Source organism: Pholcus phalangioides, unplaced genomic scaffold (assembly GCF_987345545.1).
Source record: "Pholcus phalangioides strain wild (caught in Gottingen) unplaced genomic scaffold, Ppha-v1.0 ptg000015l_1, whole genome shotgun sequence".
In the NCBI taxonomy this organism is placed as follows: domain Eukaryota; kingdom Metazoa; phylum Arthropoda; class Arachnida; order Araneae; family Pholcidae; genus Pholcus; species Pholcus phalangioides.
In genome coordinates this window covers 112,549,615-112,571,211 of record NW_028301608.1, presented here as the reverse complement: position 1 = coordinate 112,571,211, position 21,597 = coordinate 112,549,615, and the positions used below count along the sequence as shown (strand labels likewise).

The 21,597-nt window shown below is 35.3% G+C and overlaps 1 protein-coding gene across 2 annotated transcripts in view; it reads left to right on the top strand.

Annotated features, from left to right (window-relative positions):
• The window catches only part of klu (zinc finger protein klumpfuss), a 114,133-nt gene extending 92,783 nt beyond the window's left edge, over positions 1–21,350 (top strand). For both annotated transcript variants that reach the window (XM_089245174.1, XM_089245173.1), the window contains exon 4: positions 15,412–21,350. The gene's annotated coding sequence lies outside the window, so the exon portion shown is untranslated. The remainder of the gene's footprint in view (positions 1–15,411) is intronic.
• Positions 21,351–21,597: the final 247 nt, after the last annotated feature.

Genomic DNA, 21,597 nt, shown 5'->3' with positions numbered 1-21,597 from the left:
TCTTTTCTTTTGAAGTTTCTTGACGTTTTTTTTCTTTTTTTTTCTCTCGTCTTTTCTTGTTGATGGTATTTTTTTTTTGTCGTGGGATTTTCCCTTTCGTCGCCACTTTTCATCGCTGTGTTACCTGATCCACCTACGCTAAGACCTGGGGGTTGACATCAATAGATGCTGAGTGGGCAGTAGAAAGTGAGAGCTTGTTTCTTTTCCCCCTTCAAGGTAGTTTTTCTGAAGTTGCAAATACCTTTCTTTCTTTCTCAGAATCCTGAAGGTACCTGCCAAGGAGAGAGAGAGAGAGAAAGAGAGAAGAACCTTTGCTTTTATTAGGGTTTTTTTGCTATCCAACGCGGCATTCTTTTGTGTCCACCTCGTGTGACCTCAAGGGAACGTTGCACGCGTTCCTGTGTCCGCTCCTCCCCGTTTCCCCCCCCCCCTGTCTACATTGTCCACCAGCAGCCGGACAGTCTGGGACTACTCCCCCGCATTCTTCTTCGTCTTTTGTGGACTGATTTTCAGGTCTGTAGGACGTGCCTAGGTCTCTATTTTTACGTCCTTTTGTGAGTGTCCCCCTCGTAGTGACGCCAGTCATGCTAGAATTGCCGTCGTCGTGAATTTTTTTCAGCCGTTTTGGCGAAAAAAGAAGCTCCTCTTTTATAATAACTAGATTCTGATGCGTTCCTGGATGAAATGAGGAACATAGTCTATGCGGGAATGAAATTAGTGGCCGTTTTCCCCTTCATTATCCGTTGGTACTAACAGCTAAGCCTGATTGTGCTATATCGAATCACAAAATCGTTGTAATGGGCTGCAACTTTGTAAATGGAGATTGGCCCAAGGGCGAATCAATCAATCTTGCCTCTATATTATGGATTGAAATTCGTGAGAACTCATAAGCAAATGTCTAAGTTGCTAACCCGTAGGAAAATTATATCTAAATTACTTTGGCCTGTAAATATTAGGATTGTTTGGCTGCATATTACCGGAGATGTATGGTTACTCTCAAATATTCTCTCACATCTTTTCACTATGCAGAATAAATGAAAATTCAAAGCTATCCTATTCCATTGCGTATTCGAGGGTGAGCATCTTTGGATAGCTTCTCAGGATTACCACCGGTGAATAAGACTAATTCTAATAAGACTTCATATTCTCCAATGTGTCAATAAACTGTGTCAAGAAGAGAACAGTTCACGTGAGAGAGAAGGGAACTCTCACTTTTTGCACAAAATTTTACAGCGATAAACAAGTTGATCCATAGCTAAATTCCAACTCGTGTGACGATGTATCGTCTTATCAAGCCGCGTCCTGGGGGGGAGGGGGGTTGTATACATGGGTGGACATAATGATTGTGAGATCTGGTACTCTGATTATCCAGAACAAGAATGCTTTCCGGGAAGCTGATAGTTCCAGCCAGATAGGTGGCCCTGTACATCGCTTTCCCGAGCACTCTTGCCACTCTCAAGACTGAGACCCCAGTGAGAGCCATATAGCGGTCATTTTAACATCTTGTAACTTCGTGGTTTGAGATCTATTGCTGACGAGCGCGCGATGCCTAATGAATAGTTTCAAAAATCATAAAAACTGCTGATCGTTGTTCCAGTTCAAAGAAAAGAACGGAGAGAGAGAGACAAAAAAAACTTTTTTTTCTTACGACTTTTTTAGTTGTTCTCTCAGCAAAGAAAAGAGAGAAGAAGTATAAATACTTGCGGTAAATCTTGAAGAGAGAGAGAGAGCAAAAGTAAAAAAAAGTGTTCTTCCTCCCCCGAAACAAAGATACCATAGCGAACAATAGAAACCCGAAACAGCTCAAAATAGGTCCAAGAGGGCGAAGACAGAAAAGACGACATCACGAAAGAAGACGAAAGCGAGAAAAAGGGTGACAAAAAAACGTCTCCACGACCATAAATACCTTATAATGTTCCTCTCGTACGTACGCAAGAAGCAGCACGTGGAAACTGATATTGGTACATAGATAGGGACCAACCAAACTATGGGCGTGAGTGGAGAAGATGGCGGACAAAGAATTCTCGAAACAAAAGCCTGTTCCGGTTTGCGTGTGTGCAGAATTTCCTGAAATCAAGCCAATGCTAAAGGGTGCACTGAGAAACATTAATGGAAAAAAACAAAAAAAAACAGCCAACACAGCTGTGATAATAGCAGGTTGTAAAATGCGCGCTCACCATCCATTTACTGTCTACGCTCCTTCCCCCTCCCAACAACAATTGCTGAGCTCTGAAATTGTTTCAACTTTTGCCTTCTCTTCTTCTTGTTCTTCGACTTGTCACTCTTATTATACTGTTCAGCCAGCAGCCTACCTACCTACCATTTCCCACTTCTTTGTTCTCCCTGGTTCTGTCATCGAGCGTCTGTTCGAGTCTTGAAGAGCTCAAAAGCGGCGCCTTGAGCCGTGATTTGAGGAGTGAAATCCCCCCTCGTTAATTGTATTCCCGGATCGGATTGGATTTGATCCACGCTCGTCCCATGCAGATTTTTCGAACGGATTCCGCAGGAGAAATGACTGAACCCTGTGAATGAATGTAATTGTAATTGCCAAAAGGAATTATGCATGTGATGTGTTTGAACTTCTTGAGATCACCATTCTCTGCTCCGATCAAATCACGACGCTCTCTCTCTCTTAAAACATCAGGGACATCTATTGCATTCCATGCATGTAATGAATTCGAAACGTTGTCGAAGCAGCTTGCGCATCTTTTCTCTACAGGGCCATCTTTAGAGTATCATTGGCCCTCAGGCAAAGTGATTTTTCATGTGCCTTCTAGCTGATTAGAAATACCTGTCTCCCCCCCACCCCCGCTCTCAACACTTGGGGCACAGCAGCCGTGCTAGGGTGTGTTAAGACAAGGGCACTCAACCTTTTGCAGAGTGCGGGCTACTTAAGTGATCTGTAAATGTGTCGTGGATCACTGGGATGATGTGGAACAGAACCATGGGCCGTTCAAGTAATCTAGGACTGTGCTGCAGGACACTTAAGTGATCTGTCAAGGTTCCGCGGGTCACTTGTCGTGGTTCACTCAAGTGATTTGTAAGTATTCCGCGAGTCAATTAAGTGATTTGGGAATGTACTTCGGGTCCCTTAAGTGATCTAAAAATGTGCCGCTTAATAATTTTAACAAAGTTATAACTGAGGTCACGCGTCACACATCATATGACTTTAGGGGCTACATTTTGCCCCCTGTCCATGGGTTGAGCATGTATGCGTTAAGTCGTCAATGTTTAGTGAAGAATCAATCGGTCGAGTGGGAGGATAACACACATGAAAAATGATAAACATTCGCCATCGGCTCTATTTCTTTTTATTCGGGACGCCTAGAGTCGAATGAATTACATGATTTACACCGGACGGTAATGCTATATTTTCTCAACCACCGTGCCGTGGCCTAATATCGGGCTCTAGTTTTGATAATACTAAGGCATGAGAGTTAAAACTTAAAATTCAATATCTTTCATTTTTTCTACTTAATTCCTAATTTTGATGTCCGCCGTTTCTTGCTATCACTTGCGGATCCAGAGCGATGTGACGGGAGAGGCAAAGGAATGTATAGGTTCGATTCTTCCCGTATTGTTTACGGGACAAGACCAATTTTTATATTATTATCCGGTGGCAATCACCCGCTTTTGAATATGTGTCAGGCTGTTATAGGCAATACAATGTCTAAGTATTTCAGAGGGATATGTTAATGGCTGTTCACGTGGCAATGCAATTGTTGAGACAAGGCTTTCTACACAAAAAAAAGAGAAAGTATTTCAAAATATGAGAACTTCTGATTTGTGATCAACACTCATGCGCACTAATCATCACAGGGCAAATATTGATGTTAATAGGCATATCCATGGACGGGCTTATGTACTTTTCGGCCCAGTGCAAAAACCGCTTTGTGGCCCTCTAAAACAGGTATTCCCAATACCGGTCATAATCTGCGCGTGAACACCCTGATGCACGCCTAGATTGCATTGTCAGCCAAGAATGAATATATTTTAGGGTAATGAAAAAAACCCATTAGACAGTAGATTTGGACGATAATGTCCGCTGCCCAGTGAAAAAAATTTAAGTCTGCCTCCATGGACTGGGGAAGGGGTTGGAGCAGGGCCGCTAGGCTGAGATTTTTTGCTGGCCCATAGGTCAGACTTCCGACGGGAGTTTTTTTAATGAATTTATAGCGTAGGAAAATATTTGAGAAAAAATTATGAGAATTGTTCTGGGAAAATGGACTGGAGCCCTACACAGTCCCACCTTTGTGGGAGCCATGCCCAAGACACTTATTGGTTGTGGGGCTGTCGGGACAAGAGAATCGATTATCTACCCAAGGCCGCAACTAGATACTCTTTCAGCCGGGCAGGCATGCTTTATGCCTCCCTCCTGCACCTGTAATTTTGAATCATTTCAAAAGAAGAATTTAGTGGTCTCCTCATCGGTCCAACGCCCGGGACACGAGATCCACCAGCGTCCTCTTGGCTTGGGAAGGGGAATTCGGTGAAATCCCCTGGATCAGAGAACTCGATGATTTGAATTTTAGAGGTTTGGACAGAATTTTAAGCTATTTGCTTCACGTTATCAACCATTAAGAACGCGTTCAAGTCAAAATGTAACGAGAGTATTTCATATTGTTTTGCAGCCCCTAAAATTTAGCGGCCCGGTGTGGCCGCACCCTTCACACCTGCCTAAATCCGACCCTTGTTATATTTTTAACTAAATTCGCAAGATACATACGAAATACTTGAATGCAAAAAGTAGAATGGCTCCATTGGCGGAAAATTTAGATGGATTATACTGCATTTTAATCAAAGATGTCAAAACTATGGTATGTTAAGGGTTACTAATCTGTGCGTCAGGTGCTATAATTGATTTTTGTTTCAACAATATATGTATTCTTACAACGTAAAAAAAAATGTTATTTTTTTGCTGTAAGAAGAGGAGGAATTTCCGTGATGACTGAAGAAATGCTGACTCTCACTATCTAACTCGTAATCATCAAATAACCGTCACCATCTGCATTTTATTTCGCGCCTCCTGTTTAATTTGCAGTTATTCTAATAGCCCTTACGGCCGTATTCTGTTCGCTGGCATCTATCTATCTGTCTCTTTCCTCTCATAATGACTCGAATTTAGAGCTCCGTTGATACGCATTCACAGACTAAATATCAACATCCTATTTCAACGAAATGTTTGGTTTTCCCAAACTGATTGAATCGCTCTCTGGCGCTAGATCGTTTACATTAAAACTTCGCATTACACACAAACACGCTTTTCTTTCTCATTAAGTATGCGACTCGTTCGAGATTGGAAACGTAGTTCGATAATTTTCGGGGTCTTTTTTTTTTTATAATCCATCAACTCTTTCTGTAGATGTGTGTGCGTCTGTGTCTTTCTAGAAGACGGCCTTGATGAGGTCATTGCGAAGGGCAAGGGGAAGACACATCGAGTCTTTTCCCACGAGTATGAAAATCAATTTTGTCTCTGTGTTCGAATCAGATCGGAGTAATCAATTGCAGCTTTTTTGATAATGATTGCGTTCGATTCGAAATTGGTTTTCTGGATGAGGTTACGCGACCATGAAAGGCTTGTGAGGAAATGAAAGAGGAAATACTCCAGAGCAGGAGTGGATTTAAAAGCGGGCGCGTCCTGCGCCCCTCCCCCTCCACCGACTTCTGAAGGGCCATGCAAAACCGCACTTTTCCCTAATTTAAGGGGCCCGGTATTTTCTTCTGCGCCCGAGGCCCGCAACTGACATTAATCCGCTTTCGCTGCAGAGAGCCACGTACGTACGTCAACCACTCATATACGGTCGACCTCGGTTATAATGGCTTCAGTTGAAACGACACCTTGCTTATTTCCAGGCTGAAAACCGGTGTGAGTCAATTTCACTAAAATCAGCCAAACTGTCCAGTGCAATTGCCCGTTAGATTCCACTTGACAAATTTTTTCAAGAAATATGCAACCGACCCCTCGTCCATCGCTGCAGCTAGTGTTTGACTGCACATTATACAATGGCATATTCGCCTTTCATTGCCGGAAATTTCTAGAACTAGGCCTATGCGATTCCTATCGAGCCTCCTACACATGATCTTTTTGCCGACCGTTACTTCTCTTTGGAAAAGACTATTAATATTTGTACCGCAATAAGTTTTCTTTCGGTTTCTTCTCTCTTCCTTTTTACAATACCTAAAAAGGTCCTTTAGAGGTAAAAAAACAACAACAATTTATTTGTCTTAAGGCCGCCCGCATGCATCCTCGGGGCTTTGACATGGCGGTTTTCGTCGTCACCTTGCCAAGTCCAAAAAAGACGCCTTATAACTTCTTCTTTTTTGCTTTCCTACGACTTGAATCCACCCGCACACCCTTGACATGCGAACGAACGACACCTTCACAAATTTCAAGAAAAGAAAAGAAGCTCCCACACTAGTTGTCTTTTGTGTAGGTGTAACAAGGCCATTAGGAAAAAAAATAAAATGAAATAAATCCAAATACTACAACCTGCAATAAGCGAGGGCTTTTTTCCCCCCGAATAACAAACACTGTGTGTTCAGAGGAATAAAAACATGGTATTGTTAAATACTTGCATTAACAATTGCGTGGTTCGAGCAGTTTTCAAGGCAAAATTTTGACAATTCGATTGTCTCTTTGGATATGTTTCTGGAGGTTCGTATCTTCTGATGGATATTCGAGCGATAATCTCATCGATGCGTTTAGCTTTCTGGCATGACACTATATGGGGACCTGACAGGACTCAAAGTCCGGAGGGGTCGTAGAGCCCTGGGTTTTCACAGTATCAGTAATGGCTAGTAAATACTTCTGCCAGGAATATGTTACATTGAATCATATGGTTGTTACTATAGAGATTCTGAATCCTTTCTCGGCCATGGGCAGCTTTGGACCATATTTTCCTCTTGTCCCCCTCTCGCCCTATTATCCAGGGGTCCCTTCTTAATCCAGGAGTGAGACCTGAATAAAGAAGAATTTATTAGAGCAATTTTCTGGGAAAATTTTTGACAATTCGAATGTCTCTTATCCACTGAAAATGTTTCTGTTCTACTGATGGATATTCGAGCGATAACCGCATCAATGCATTTGACTTTAAGCTGGCAGTGCTCAAAACATGGAGGGGAGTTAGGATCCTGGGTCTTGTTTATATCAATAATGGATCCTAAAAGTTTCTGCCAGGAATATGTGACAATAAATATCATACGCCTGTCTCTCTCTCTCTCTTTCGGCCATGGCCCAGGTTGATATTTGGACTCCTGTGCCAGATTTGATTGATCTGTCCTCTCAGAGGGTTATATGCAGGGACATCTGAACATCATAGGGCCCGCATGCAAATTGATGTTCTGCGGGGTCCCTATTTAATTGGAAGTAAAAGCTGCATTTTTACATACTCTCGAAAATCACAGCGCTTGATAAAGTACGCAGTACCATAGTACTAATCACCTGTGTAGGCCCCCCATGAAAGTGAAGTTCCTGGACTATGTCTGAATGCCCCCCCCCCACACGTGTCAAGATAGGCCTAGTTATGTAGCAGTTGTGTTAAATATTCTGAAAAATAATTTTATATCTTTCCTTCACATATTTTCTTTAGAGTCATCATATATTTCTTTACATCTGAATTTTTCTTCACAGCCCTCTGTGATCCATTAACCACCTGCCATGGCTTTCTTTACTTGATTTTTATCCATTGCCAACTTAAAATATCCCAGAATAACTAAGGGGATGGGGGGGGGGGCGCATATGACATCAGGTTGAGAACCACTGCTGCTATATGGTCATCTTAAGAGCATCATGGATCTCCAAGAAAAATGATTTTTCTGAGACCTCCTACCTGGCAAGAAATGCCTGTCTACCAATTTACACGCTTTCTCTTGAAAAATGTAACTACATCTGATTTTCACGAGCCCCCCCTTCCCACCCACCCTCCCATGGGCCGTACCTAATTGGACCCATGCGTTGAGAAGCCACTGCTGCTGCTGCTGCTGCTATAAAGCATTAGCCGCGTATTCATTGGAAAATTTTCCGTCAATGAGTGCCATTTACTACAGTAGTTTTACAGGCACGTGTCGCTAAGTTCCAATTTAAAAATAATAAGAAGAGGAATGAACAGTTGCGAGAGACTCGAGATAATCGTCCTCATGCGGTAGTCAAAAAACAATTATGTTGATTTTCACTTTAAAACATTTCCTGAATGAAGCCAATTTCTACTTGCAGAACCAGCAATTTCAAGGTTCATGCAGTAAAATCATGAGGCAATCGCGTCAGTTACCTGCTTTAAAAAAAAAAGCATGGTAATCGTTTCCGGGTATGATTGACTTATCACGCGAAAATCTGTCGTTCAAATCAAATTACTATCGTTTCTACGGACTTGCTAGTCAAAAGTCCTTCCGGAAGAGATTCAAAAAGTATTCATTTTAGGGTGTAATCTGCTATTAAAATGGCTTCATCTATCGTAGAAACTATGAGAATATGATCGACTATAGTAGTAGAGTCAGCTTACGCAACCTGCCAAAAAAAATCGAGTGAATAAGCTATAGACGAGGTCTTCAACCCATGGCCCGCGGGCCACATTTGGCCCTTGGAGCTTTTTGTTGTGGCCCGCCGATCATTTTCAGAAAAATAGTTGAAAACATTGAAAAATGATTAATTCTAGAATAAATGAAAGGAATAATTCCAGAAAACAAACTGATGAAAACTCAGAATTAAAATATGGAAATAATTCCAGAATTGACAATAAATAAAAGTGTAATTGCATAATTATTGAAAGAAATAGACGGTTTTTTTCTCAGCCCAAGATATAAAAAAACAGGTATTTTCAGGGTATTATGCTGAGGTGAAATCGAAAAGAAAAGGCACCTCGTCTCTGCCGAAACTCGAACCCAGCACTTCTTGAATACCGGGCGAGCATGCTACCGTATACACCACTGGGGACAGTGGTGTATACGGTGCATACTTTGTAAATATGAATTAATGCATATTTATAAAGTATTTTACGAATATTTACAGTTTTATTGTAAGGCTATTTCTAGAGATATGTCAAAGTGTTAAATTTCTTTTCGGAAATAATGTCGAAATTCTTTTGTTACTGGTATTTTCGTTATCGAGCAGCTACAACAAACTGAAAATTAAAAAAATATGTAGTTATTTCCATAAGTTATTTATATGAGGGGATATTTTTTTTAAGTGAAATACATATGCACGAAGAAATAGAAAAGATGCATTTTAAAAACACATCTTCTTGTTTTTGCATGGTAATTGTTTAATGCATATTTTCTTATTTTTTGTACATATTTCGGATTTTTTAACTTTTTAAAGATTTTTAGTGCATATTCTGGGGTGTTTAATGCATATTTCGGCTGGTATTTTAAGTGCACTATTCGTATTTTTGGAGCATATTTTACCACTTTTTTTAGTGCATATAATCCGGGCTCTAATTATCAGTCATCTGTCCCAAAAAATCTTGCAATAACTGTCTTTAGATGTAACTGGTAGAGGAGAGTCTACAAGAACTTGTAGATGCGATTGACCTATAGAAGTGACCTGCAACGAAAAAAAAAACAATTATCGCTTTGTATTATGATCGGATAGTTGCAGTCATCCATCGCAAAATATCCTGGGACATGACATTTATGTTTTTCAACCAGGGCGTGGCAAATCCCGGGCGCCAGATCACCGTGGCGAATAAAAAAATAGGTATGGGCTCAATTTTTTTTTTAATGAGTGATCAATAATATATTTTTTTAATTTACGTTGATTGTCACTCAACATTGAAGAAAGCAAATCACAAATCCTAGAAAAATATAAAAAAAATTACTCAAGAAGTGAAAAAATATTACTGTTTCCTCTAAACTTGGTGCTTAATTTTTTTTCTTTATTTGTCAAACTCAGTTTTTAGCTTGGGAAAAATCCAATGATAACGGTTTTAGGGGGTGATCGGGTGTTACTTGAGTCATCAATCGCCACGATGAATGAAATAACACAGTTCCCAGCGACCTAAAACGTTTGGGTAATGAAAAATGATCGAATAAATTCAGGGAAATGTAAAATATTCGAGAAAAGTTAGGGAAATGTAATGTTATACTGAATTCCAAAGAGGCCGGAGAAATCACTTCGTTATAACGAAATTCCGTTGTAAAGGAATTCCAGGTTTTTGCATTGTTCCTATGTAAACTTATCTGGGAGATTAGAAAAGCGTTCGTTAAAACGAGATTTTTTCGCTATAACGGTATTCGTCGAAACGGGATTCCAACTGTATATTTCTTTGGTCTAGGAAATGATTTAGCAGCTCTGGATAACTATTTGTTTGATATCATAATATAGTAAAACCTCTCCTTTGCGGACATCGACGAGACAAAAAAAAAATTCGTCCATAAAATAGAGGTTCACGTTAATTAGGGGTTTGAAATACATACTTCTATTATACGTAGGGAATGAAAAATCGGCCTTAAAAGGGGGGGGGGGGGGAGTTCGCTGCATGTGCAGTTATGAAAAAAAAAACTCAAGAAAACCTGCAAACCTATCATCACATTAGCTGGTCATTCATCAAATCTTGTAAGTCGCGATGGAGATCCACGTTAGCTTCATGAAAAATTGCTCTTAATTTTTTAAAATAAATTGGATCATTAACGGTCTTGAAATTGTTAGAAATGCTGAAAACAGCCGCGCTTTCGAATCATACTTACGTCAAGAAGCTTCAAGTAGGAAAAGCAGGAGAAAAAACAAGAGAAAAAAGACGGAATCCTTTATTAGACCATTCGTTAGTCGAGAGCTTATTGTTAGCTTAAAGAAGTCGGGCTTGAATCAGCTAATTCTTTTTGTATTGTGTGCTTGTTTCTCTCTCTCTCTCTCTCTCTCACTCACACACACTCTTACGTTATTTACGAGATCCTGTAAAACAAAAACAATGTGTTCTTTAAAGAAAAGAAAATCATCTTTTCTTTTTTCCCGGCTCGTAGAAAAACAAGGAGATAAATTTTTTCCCATCCTGTTCGCTAAATTTGCTCTCTCTATGCTTCTTTTTAATAATCTTATTTTCTTCTTGTACGAGTTCTGTTTCTATTAGAAATGTCTTGAAACAATGGGATAGGTCTAGCAGAGCGGTTTTCAATTTCTTTCGTCTCACAGCACCTAAAATACAGTCGAATTTGGATAATTCGAAGTCTAAATCCACTGAATAAAATAAGTTAGAATTATCAAATTAATCTATCCTGGATCCGTAACTTAATCATCAACAGTTACGAAACTGTTTCCCGAATTTTAATCATTTATAATTATAATAATTGATCGTAGCTGCTACCATGCTCCCCGCATCCTGGATCCGGCCCCTAGGCTCAGGACCTCTGGTGCCAGAACAGACTTTTCATGGGCCTCTTTGTATTGAATTTATAGAGTGAGAAAACAAAAATTGATTGAGAAATCGTCCAGAGGCCAGCACTGTCTCTGTGGGAACTATGGCTACTACACTGTTCTGGAATCGGTATCACGGCAGAATTTCTTGACCATATTCAAATCCTGATTAACGGAAACCGAATTTTGCTTATCATTCTTATGCTATCAAAGAAATATACTTTCATTAATGTATTACTCACAAAATTTGTACTTTCCGATACTTCCCATACTCTTAATGACGACAAAAAGATTCAGATTTTGAATGTCACACCTTGATCCTGTAAGCTAGACAGTATAATCGGTATCAAATGGTACATAGTCTCTATGTACTCCCGCTGAACAATGTTAAAATGGGCATAAAATTATCAAAGAAAAAAAAAGTACAGAAAAACAGAATTTTCAAACTTTCATTAGTTTTTGAAAATTTATTTTTTAACAACTTGATCTAAAAAAACAGTCTGGCTTCTTGTAGAATTTTTGTCAAATTAAATTTCTTCATACAAAAAAAATCATGATTTTCTTCTCTTCAACTTCGTTTAAATTATCTAAAAAATTTAGAATAAAAAAAGAAATTTTAACATTATATTTAATCCTAAAATTGAGTTTTTTAACATTAAAGAAATAAAAAACTCAAGGGGAGTTCGTAAATGTGTGAATTATCCAGAATTCGAGTTAACCAAGTTCTACTGTAATTTTTAAAAATTTTGCGGCACACTGAAAGACGGTATTCTAATCAGAATATTTTCATTGGCGTCAATATTCAATTTTTTAAGGGGTTCATTTTCTCAACGTTCGTGGTACTCCGAATGTAAAAGCCGCTGTTATATTAACATGTTGTATTGAGAACATTGGTTTCCAGTGATCTGGAAAGTTAAGGGAAACTTAAAGAAAAATTCCGTGTGAAGCAATAAAAACTGAAACAAAAATTCGAAATTCGGAAAGGTCAAGATTAAGAATTATATTTCTTCCGGGGCTTTTATAAAGAGGAGTCCGGGAAAATTGTGAGTTTTGGTCAATGAAATGATCAAACGGATTTTGCTGGAAATCCTGATCAGGATCAATCTCAGCCGTCGTTAATCCCATGCGTACGAACATATACCTGGTGCTAAAATTTCGGATCATGATTCCAAGCTTCCCCCCCACAGACAATTTCATCCCTGAATGTTTCGACCACAACTCCTTTTGATATCCTCAGGGGAATTGATAGCAAAATAGACGTGATTGTACCAGCGAAATGAAGTCCATGGACCCCCTTGGACCAATAAAATAAATGTCGCGGACCTCTTCTCTTAGAATAATTCAACATTCACTACAAAAATTAACTAAATGTTTTTTTCATTCAGCTCCCTGACCCTCTAAAAGCTTTTGAATCCATAAAGCTTTCTGGACACCCTTGGTTAAGAACCCCTGTCTTAATCTAAGCCTCATTATCAAAACTGTGCCCATAGATACAATAACATCTCTGGTTCCGTAACTAGGATTTTTTTTTTTTCGGAGGATTGAGAAATTCGATTTTTTGCCGCCGTTTTTTCCACTATGAAATGTTCTATGTTCGACCCTAGATTTTTTCATCCGGGACCCCCGCACCCATTCACACCCCTCTAGTTACATCCCTGACCTCTCCCCACGGTCTATTTAAACACTGCCTTTTACCCCTTTTCTTTTAGGGGGGGAGCGATGTCGCCCGTTTTTTAATTACAGAACAAATAGTAGATAATAATAATAATAAAATGTTATAAAAAGAGTTATGTATAGGAGAGTTTCATCTTATATAAAGGAGGAACTATTTCGAATACGGCCCACTAGATGGCGCTGTGCGTTGAAATATTTTCGTTCCGAGCAGATATTCAAAATTTAATCTGATTAACTGTTTGAAAAAAACTCGCATTAAATATAGATGTTCTCAAAGAAGGCCTGAAAAGCGCCATCCTTACAAAATATATAAGATTAGGCCGCCAAAGGCTAAAAATCCGAACCGTTATTCAATGTCTTTCATTTAGGCTTTAGGCGTACAAAGGCCGAGACATGGAAGGTTATTTGAGGTTGGGAGAATTTTTCGCTCAATTGAGCATCTAACGGAGCATTCATTCATTCATAGGCCAGGTTAGGCCCCTGCCGGCTTTTTTTCTTCTTCTATCATTTCGATGCCTAAACTGCGTACTAGATGCATGCACTGCTGGCAGTCATTCCATGCATGACTCTCTTCTTTGTAATCGAACACCTTGCACTTGTCAGCACCGCACACAATTATAATTGCTCGAATTCTCTTTATCTTTCCGATTTTTCTTACTTCCTCTTATTTTTATTACCTTTATCTAATTTATCTCTTTTTTTTTCCTATTTTTAAATGCCTTTTTATTGCTTCTTTTTTTTCGCACGGTGTTACCGCTGCACGAGGGAATTATCAGGTAATTATCATCGAGTCTCGGTTTTCGCCAATTAATTTTCATTAATGGCCATCTTTTTTAACGGCTACGGATTTTAGTGTTTACTTCTATAGATTGAATAATCGAATTTCAATTAATCTGAAGGGATTCTGAGCTCATTTTCGGTTTACCCGGGGTTATAAAATCAGGGCCCGGTGATGAAAATAAGAGCGGGGCGCGGGGCCAGAATCGTCTTAATAATTCCGGGGCCCCTCCTTAGCACCGATTTTATATATTCTGGGAGAAAGAAAGAATCGGCACATCTAAAAATTTATGCATATTATAGCAAATATATACAGGAATGCTAACAAATTTCCGTACTAAAAATATAGGCACAATCAAATTTTGAATTAACAAAAAATGGAAATTTCTCGCGAAGCAAAATTTAAAATTGATGAAAGAAATATTTTCAAAACCAATTGAAACTGGGACCAAATGAAAGAAATTGTCTGAGAACTAATGAGAATTCAGAATTGATGAATCGAAAATAAGAAAAATAATTGGCAGTGCCTATGAAAATTCAGAATGAATGAAGGAAATGATTCCAGCACAGATGATTGTGATTACTTTTGGCAATGTTTTATGATGGCAATTGACAATGTCCCGTATTTTATTGTAATATTTATTAAGATCCCACGTTTACCGTATTTTTCTCAATTAAATATGATGAGATCGTTCGAATATCTTTTTCGTGGAATACTATATATTTTTGTTAACTGCGATTTGTAGCAGACCTTTATTTCCACATCCTTCAGTAATTTTATCAGTAATTAGCAAATTGCATTTAAAGCAATAAATTGAAATTTTTGGCAAAATTGAGTGATATTCCGTATTTAAGATCGCAGCTTCAAGTATTCTCGTGAATGATATACGATAAACCTAAGTATGGAGGCATAATTTTATTTGAACCCATATGGGTATTACTAATATCAAATACAATGGGTGAATGATTTTATCAAGTCTGCCTGCGGACTATCTATGCGTCGGCGGACCATATGTTGTGAAACGCTAATTTATATGACAATAATTCTGTTAACTAAGAGGTGGTGCCTAAACCCTCTTCCATTTCGCCCTGGGGCTATGATGTTGTTTAGACGACAGTAGGGACACACTTTTTTTGGAAAAATATTCACAAATTTGTTTGAGTTCCATGGAACAGTCTCATTATCATCAAGGGTTCCGCGGAACATCCTTATAACTATCAAGGGTTCTGCGAGAAGTTTTACGTTGGAAGCCCCTGCACTAGAATGTCTTGAAATCAGCCAGGATGCCAAGATATATTTCAGATCCAAGTCTCATTTCCGAGGGTGCCGAATTTAAGGATCCCTAATCTAAACATTTCTTTTTTCAGGCATGATCCAATAATTCTTCAATGATAATTTCATTCTTAATTGACAATTCTTTGGATTACTTGTAATCTATGTGATGAACATTTTGTTTTCTGTTATTATATCATTAAATATCACAATGGAAACGACAGTTATTATTTTAGATGATTTCAAACATATTATCAGTTAATTATTATCATCTATGCTGACATTTAATAATTACAGATAATCTTCAAATTCATTGAAATCATATTTTTCCTTATATTTTCAGGTATCATTTCACACTGACGAGATAATCTTGAAGATGATAGCGACAATGGGATAGAACTCTCAGCTTGGATTGGAAATTATCATCATATTAGTGCTGTATAGCGCGTGATAATCGTTTCCTACGCGTGCTCAATGAGTCAAAAAATATATTAATTATTAAATGTCAAGTAAATAATTAGCACGATGTCAGATTAATTGTTAACCAAGAGGAAATATTATTATCCGTGAATGTTCTTTGAATATTGCCTAAAATGATTGTGATACACATGAGCGCATAAAATGTTATAATGAGTTTAAATGATTAAATTGCATATATTTTTTGAATGCAGTAAATTGAACGATAATATAATCAACAATAATTTACCGAAATAAACTTCTGTTGAATTATAGCATTGTTGAAATGTTGAAAAGCTAACTAGGATTTATAAGTTGAGCGTGCTTGATGATTAATAGTGTTCAGATTTATAAAATAATTGCGTGTATATATATTGTAGATGTGATCAATATGTATAATATATAATATAATTTTATTTTTTAAGAATAGAGAAATAAATTCTGTGTATAATGAAGAGGAATGTAGTATGAGAAAGAAAAGAGAGCCCTCTCGTGTTATTTATTTTGTGCCCAGAGAGCATTGCCGTCCACCGTCACAGCTAATAGTTAATATAATGATAAATAGTATTGATATTAATAATTATTACAACACTATCCTTTTTTTTCCTGTTTTTTGCTATTGTCCAGTCACCACTGACCAGCAATGAAATGCTACTATTGTATATAGGATTGCGATTGAATTTATTTTATTCTCGACGCACTTTTAACTGAAATTTATGTAAATACAGAGAGGTATATACATCTATATATATGTGGAATACATTATGTAAATTTGTTTTCAAAAGAAAAAAAGGTAAATGTAGTTGTTAGTTACCATATACATATATTTTTTTTGATTGTGAGTGCGTGCCAAATATAAGCCGAAATATGTACACATGTTCAAAGATAAACAGATATTAATGCTTATTGTATAACTATAACGGGTGTTTAGGGTTCTTTATGACAGTGTTCTTCTAACTTTTTACACATGTGGACCGGTGGAAATGGGAAAAATAATTTGCGGACCGGCAAAAGATTAATAAATGTGTGAAATAATTCGCGGAACGGCAAAAACAAATAAAAAAGTAATAATTTGCGGACAGGTAAAAAAATAAATAACAGGATGATAAAATAATAAATGTGAGAAATAATTTGAGGAATGTAAAAAACAAAGTAAATCAATATGGGAGTAAATGAATTTATGCACCGCTAAAAAAAATAAATAGGAGAGAATTTAACTTTAGTACCAACCCTAAATAATAAATGTGAGAAATAATTAACGCACCCAGATAAAAAATAAATTTATATTATTTAAAGACTCGCGGTGATGGCTGAGACAGACATAAAAATCAAAATGTGAAGACAGTATAACATTTTCATAAACCTACAAATATTTAACAGCAATATGAGTTACAGACTGGCAGGAAATTCTCACTTACCGGTCCACGGATAAGCGGTTGAAGAACACTGCGCTATACTTCGTTTAGGACATTAATCAGCTTTGAAAAACACATCGTTTAAAAAATACATTGTTGGCCAAAATAAATACTCAAATATTTAAAGTTCTTACTGCATTGTTTGAAACAATTGTTGTCGGAGGTTTTTAGAAGTTTGGTTTTAGAGATTTATTCGAATATATATATTTTTTTGAGTCTACACGGATATTATACACAGTCAGGGCCTCCTTAAGTAGCTTGGAAGCCCGGGGGCCCTTCTCAACATCTCTAAAAAGTTATATTTCAGTGATGAAATGATGAAACACCATAATGAATTACCAATAACAAACTGAAGAGAAATATTTACACATGAAAGCTCACAGTGAATAAAAATTTTTAATGGCTTTAGAGCCTACCTATTTCAGTCTGGACCCCTTTCGAGCTACCCTTTAAAACCCCACTTTACATGGTATATAAATTATGCGATGGTGTTTGACTTATAGCTTCGTATATAATTTATAATAATTTTCTCTCATGCTCAAAGTAATCCGTGTTATTCCTAAAGAATTGGTGGCTGTAAAAGAGACAAACTAGTGATCAAAGTAAAATATAATAATTTCATGAATTATATTTATGGAATCATTAATGTAACTTTAAAAATTAGATTAGAATGATTCTATATAATGCCAATTAGAAATTATACCTAATCAATGATCAAAGAATCGATAGCAAGATGGAGGCGCATGTAAGTTGGTAATATAAATATCATTATTACATCAACAAAAAATGGCTTCTTCTACTGGGAAATTTCTTTTGTAAATAAATTTTATTTCGCATTCATTTCATATAAATTAAACACATTATATATACATATTACTTAAATATATTTTTTTACGATCATCTACATTGTTTTTTCTTTTTCCTTCAAATTGCTCAAGCCCATGTGTGATAACAGCGCTGTAAATTATAGCTTTGACTGTAATTTGTTGCCTGTTTTACGTCTGAATTGTAATAATGATATTATTAATATTATGTTTTGTGATTGTCGTTATTAATGTTATTTATTCGAGTAATAATTAAAAAAAAATCAATTATACTACTGTGAAAAAAAAAAAACCAAGTTTTAAAAATTCTCAGCACAATAAATTACATTTCTAGTGTTAACAAGGATTTAATTTAAATAATTTGCTAATAAATTTGAAAAGTTGGAAAGCAAATGTTATAAAATGAGTGATGGTGATAATGTCTTCCATGATAATGGGTTTCGTAACTGATCAAATATATTATGAGTATTGTCGAAACCGAATCAAAACAGTAGAACATATTTTGGTTATTTGAATAACCACGTTTTATTGTTGTGCTTTTTATATGTTATACTGATGATAAAAATATGTGTGCATACGTATACCGGTGATTGAATATTTTAACAATGTAGTAAATTCTTTGGAATTCGATTGATCTGCAACAGGTTCAAAGCCATTTATACACTCACACTGTTGTCGATTGTGATGATTCATACTATGTTCTTCAAGATGGTTTTTATTGTTTGCCGTGCCATTTCTTTGCCGTTCTGTCTGTGCCATTTTTGGATAAGCATTGTTATTTAATTGCAGGAAAATTATAGCCAAATTTCTCGACTTTTTGTTAGCGAGTGTTACTTGAATATAATTCATTTTTTCATTATATTTGATTGATTTGTGCCATAATATATATATCATATGATGGTGCTATGCTTAATTATTATTTTTTGAGCAATCATTATATATTCTGTTGCTTACACTCGAGAGATAATCACTGTTGCCGATTGTTGGGATTGATTATAGATATTCATTTCTTTAAATATTGAAGAAAAGAAATAAATTATCATATAAATTGCATTCACGGAAGGAAAAAATTTGAACCATTTGAAAAATTTTACTCATGGAAAAAATTTTAAAAATAAATTTTTATTATGTTCATAAAGAGCTGTGAAAATAAAATTAAAAACTAAAATTTATTTCAGAAAGAATAAATACAAAAAATAATTCTTAAAATAAAGAAAATGTTGTATTCTTAAAAGAAGAAAATTAGATTGATGAATTTTTTTTCAGGTTTTCGTAATAATGAGAAATATATTGTATTGGGAAAATACAGAAATTTCTTTCAAAATTAATAAAAACAAATTTTTTTAAAAATGATTAAAAAGTAAAATTCTCCTTGAAGAAGTAGTATTTAGACAATAAAATTGATATTTATGTATGAAAGAGGTATTTTATTGACTAATAAGCTTTATTAAAAGCAAATCCATGAAAGAGAAAAATGTTATAAAAAGTTGTCAAAAGACTTAAAAAAACGAATTCTCGTTGGAGGAAAAAGATAAATTCACATAAGAAAAATTGTGTTCATTAGGGGAAAAATGTAATTTGTGAAAAAAAATGTTTTACAACTTTTCCTTAACACTCATAGAGATGTCGTACAATAAAAAATAATAAATTTATTTCAAAAAGGATAAATACAGAAAAAGTTAAAATTGAAAGAGAAAGAGAGAGAGAGAGAGAGGTTGTATTCTTAGAAGATAGAATTGTATTCACGAAAGAATAAATTCGTAATTTTTAAAAAAAATTTCACGATCATTATAAAAATACAGTAGTACGGGAAAGAGAGAAATTCCTCTTTCGAAATCTACAAGTTTAAAATGTTTAAAATTAAAGAAAAGTGTAATTCCTTTATAAACTGAAAAAACTGATATTTATGAAATAAGTGTTTTATTAGCGAACGAAAAACTTGCTTAAACGTAAATTCATGAAAAAGAAAATGTTTATTTTTTAAATATTAAAAAGAAAAATACCATAGTAAAAAAAAAGATAAATTTGATTTATTGAAAGGAAAATTTTATATTCAAGAATAAAAATTGCGTCATGAAAAATTTTCTTTGTAATTAGAAAAATGGATTTCAAGAAAACCTGATAAATATTTCTTTTAAAAGAGAATAAATATCAAAATGAGGAAAAATTGAATCCTAAAAGAAAAATTGTGTTCTTTCAGTTAAGGTATTTGAAAAATAAAGAGAAGGGTTTTATCCTGAAAAGATAAAATTCATAAATGGAACAGATTTGATTTTCTGAAATTTGATAATCATTGGTAAAAAACTGAAGAAAGCGAAAAAACAGAAAGTTCTTTCAAAATTAATATAAATATAAAAATGTTTAAAATTGATAAAAAAGTAGAATTCCTTTAAAAAATTGTACTTAGAAAAGAAAAATATTTATGAAAGAAGTGCGTATTTTATTAACAAAAATTCTTGATATAAAAAAGTAAACTCGTGAACAAAAACTAAGAGTAATTAGATATTAAAGTAGTAAGAACAACATTATAATAAAACAAAATGAATGATTGAGAGAAATTTGATTTCTTGAAAGAAAAATTGTATTCAAGAATAGAAATCATGTGATGAGAAATTTTCCAAGTAATTAGAAAAATAATTATCAGTGAAACCTGAGAAATATTTTCTAAAAGAGAATAAATGTCAAAATAAGAAGAAATTAAATCCTAAAAGGTAAATTTTTCTCTTTCAATCGAAGTATTTTATTGATTACAGTATATGTAAAAATTCTAATTGTTATCCTCCAAGTTATTTTAAAAGAACTGTATCAAAGAAATCTGATAAGTATTAGTAAAGCTCATCATAACATTAAAAATGTGTTTTGAGAGGAACAAAATCATTTAAAAAAAAACATTTACTAGCAATCGAAAAGCAATATATTTCTCTGAAAACAGGAAAAAAGAAAAATAATCAAAATTACCAAAATCTCGGAAATTTACCTGATAAAAAAAATTAAATGAAGATCTATGATCGATCAATGTGATGCAATCCGATGGTATGGTGAAATATTAATACGAAACTGATTATTATTTCTAATTTACAATTTACTTCAAAAAAAATTAATTAATAAATACTGTCAAAAATATACTTCTTATTTATTTTATTTTTTCTTTACAAAGTATATGTATAGAATACTTGAATTAGAGCCGTTCTCATGTAAATACGATCACGTTATAGATAGATAGAGAGAGAGAGAGAGAGAGACGTTATAACGTTTCTTCAAACTAATTTTTTTTGCTCAAAGTGTGCATATAAGCCCCTTAACCCCTGACCATATTTTGCAAAATAAAACACATTTTTGGGCGTATTTTTTTTCCGCCTGCCATATATTTTTTGAATAAAAAAAATTGCTAGAGTGCCACAAAACAATAATTATATTATATTCATATTTAATGTACAGTGTGTATTACTACGAAGTGCAAGTTTTTCTGTTTTTTTGTTTTCTTTTTCTCATTGAAAAAAAAAAAGAAATGATTATAAGGGCTTTACAGCGCACAAAGACGTCACTAGTTGTTGTTGTCGGGGAAAAGTCCTTGTTTATTTTTTCTTTTATATTAAGAAATTCACTGTATGTGTGATGATTATGAAGTGAACGGAATGCACGTTGAATTGCCATGTCTCGTATATTTTATTTGTTTATTTATGTTCGCCAACGTATTGTGAATTAAAAAAAAAAATGATTTTGATTTAACTAAAATGTGTTCGATTGATTTTATTTCGCTTGATGGTAGTTTCAATATTCTTCTCGATGAACAGATACCTGAGATGCGCCGAAACGGGGACAAAGGACACGTGA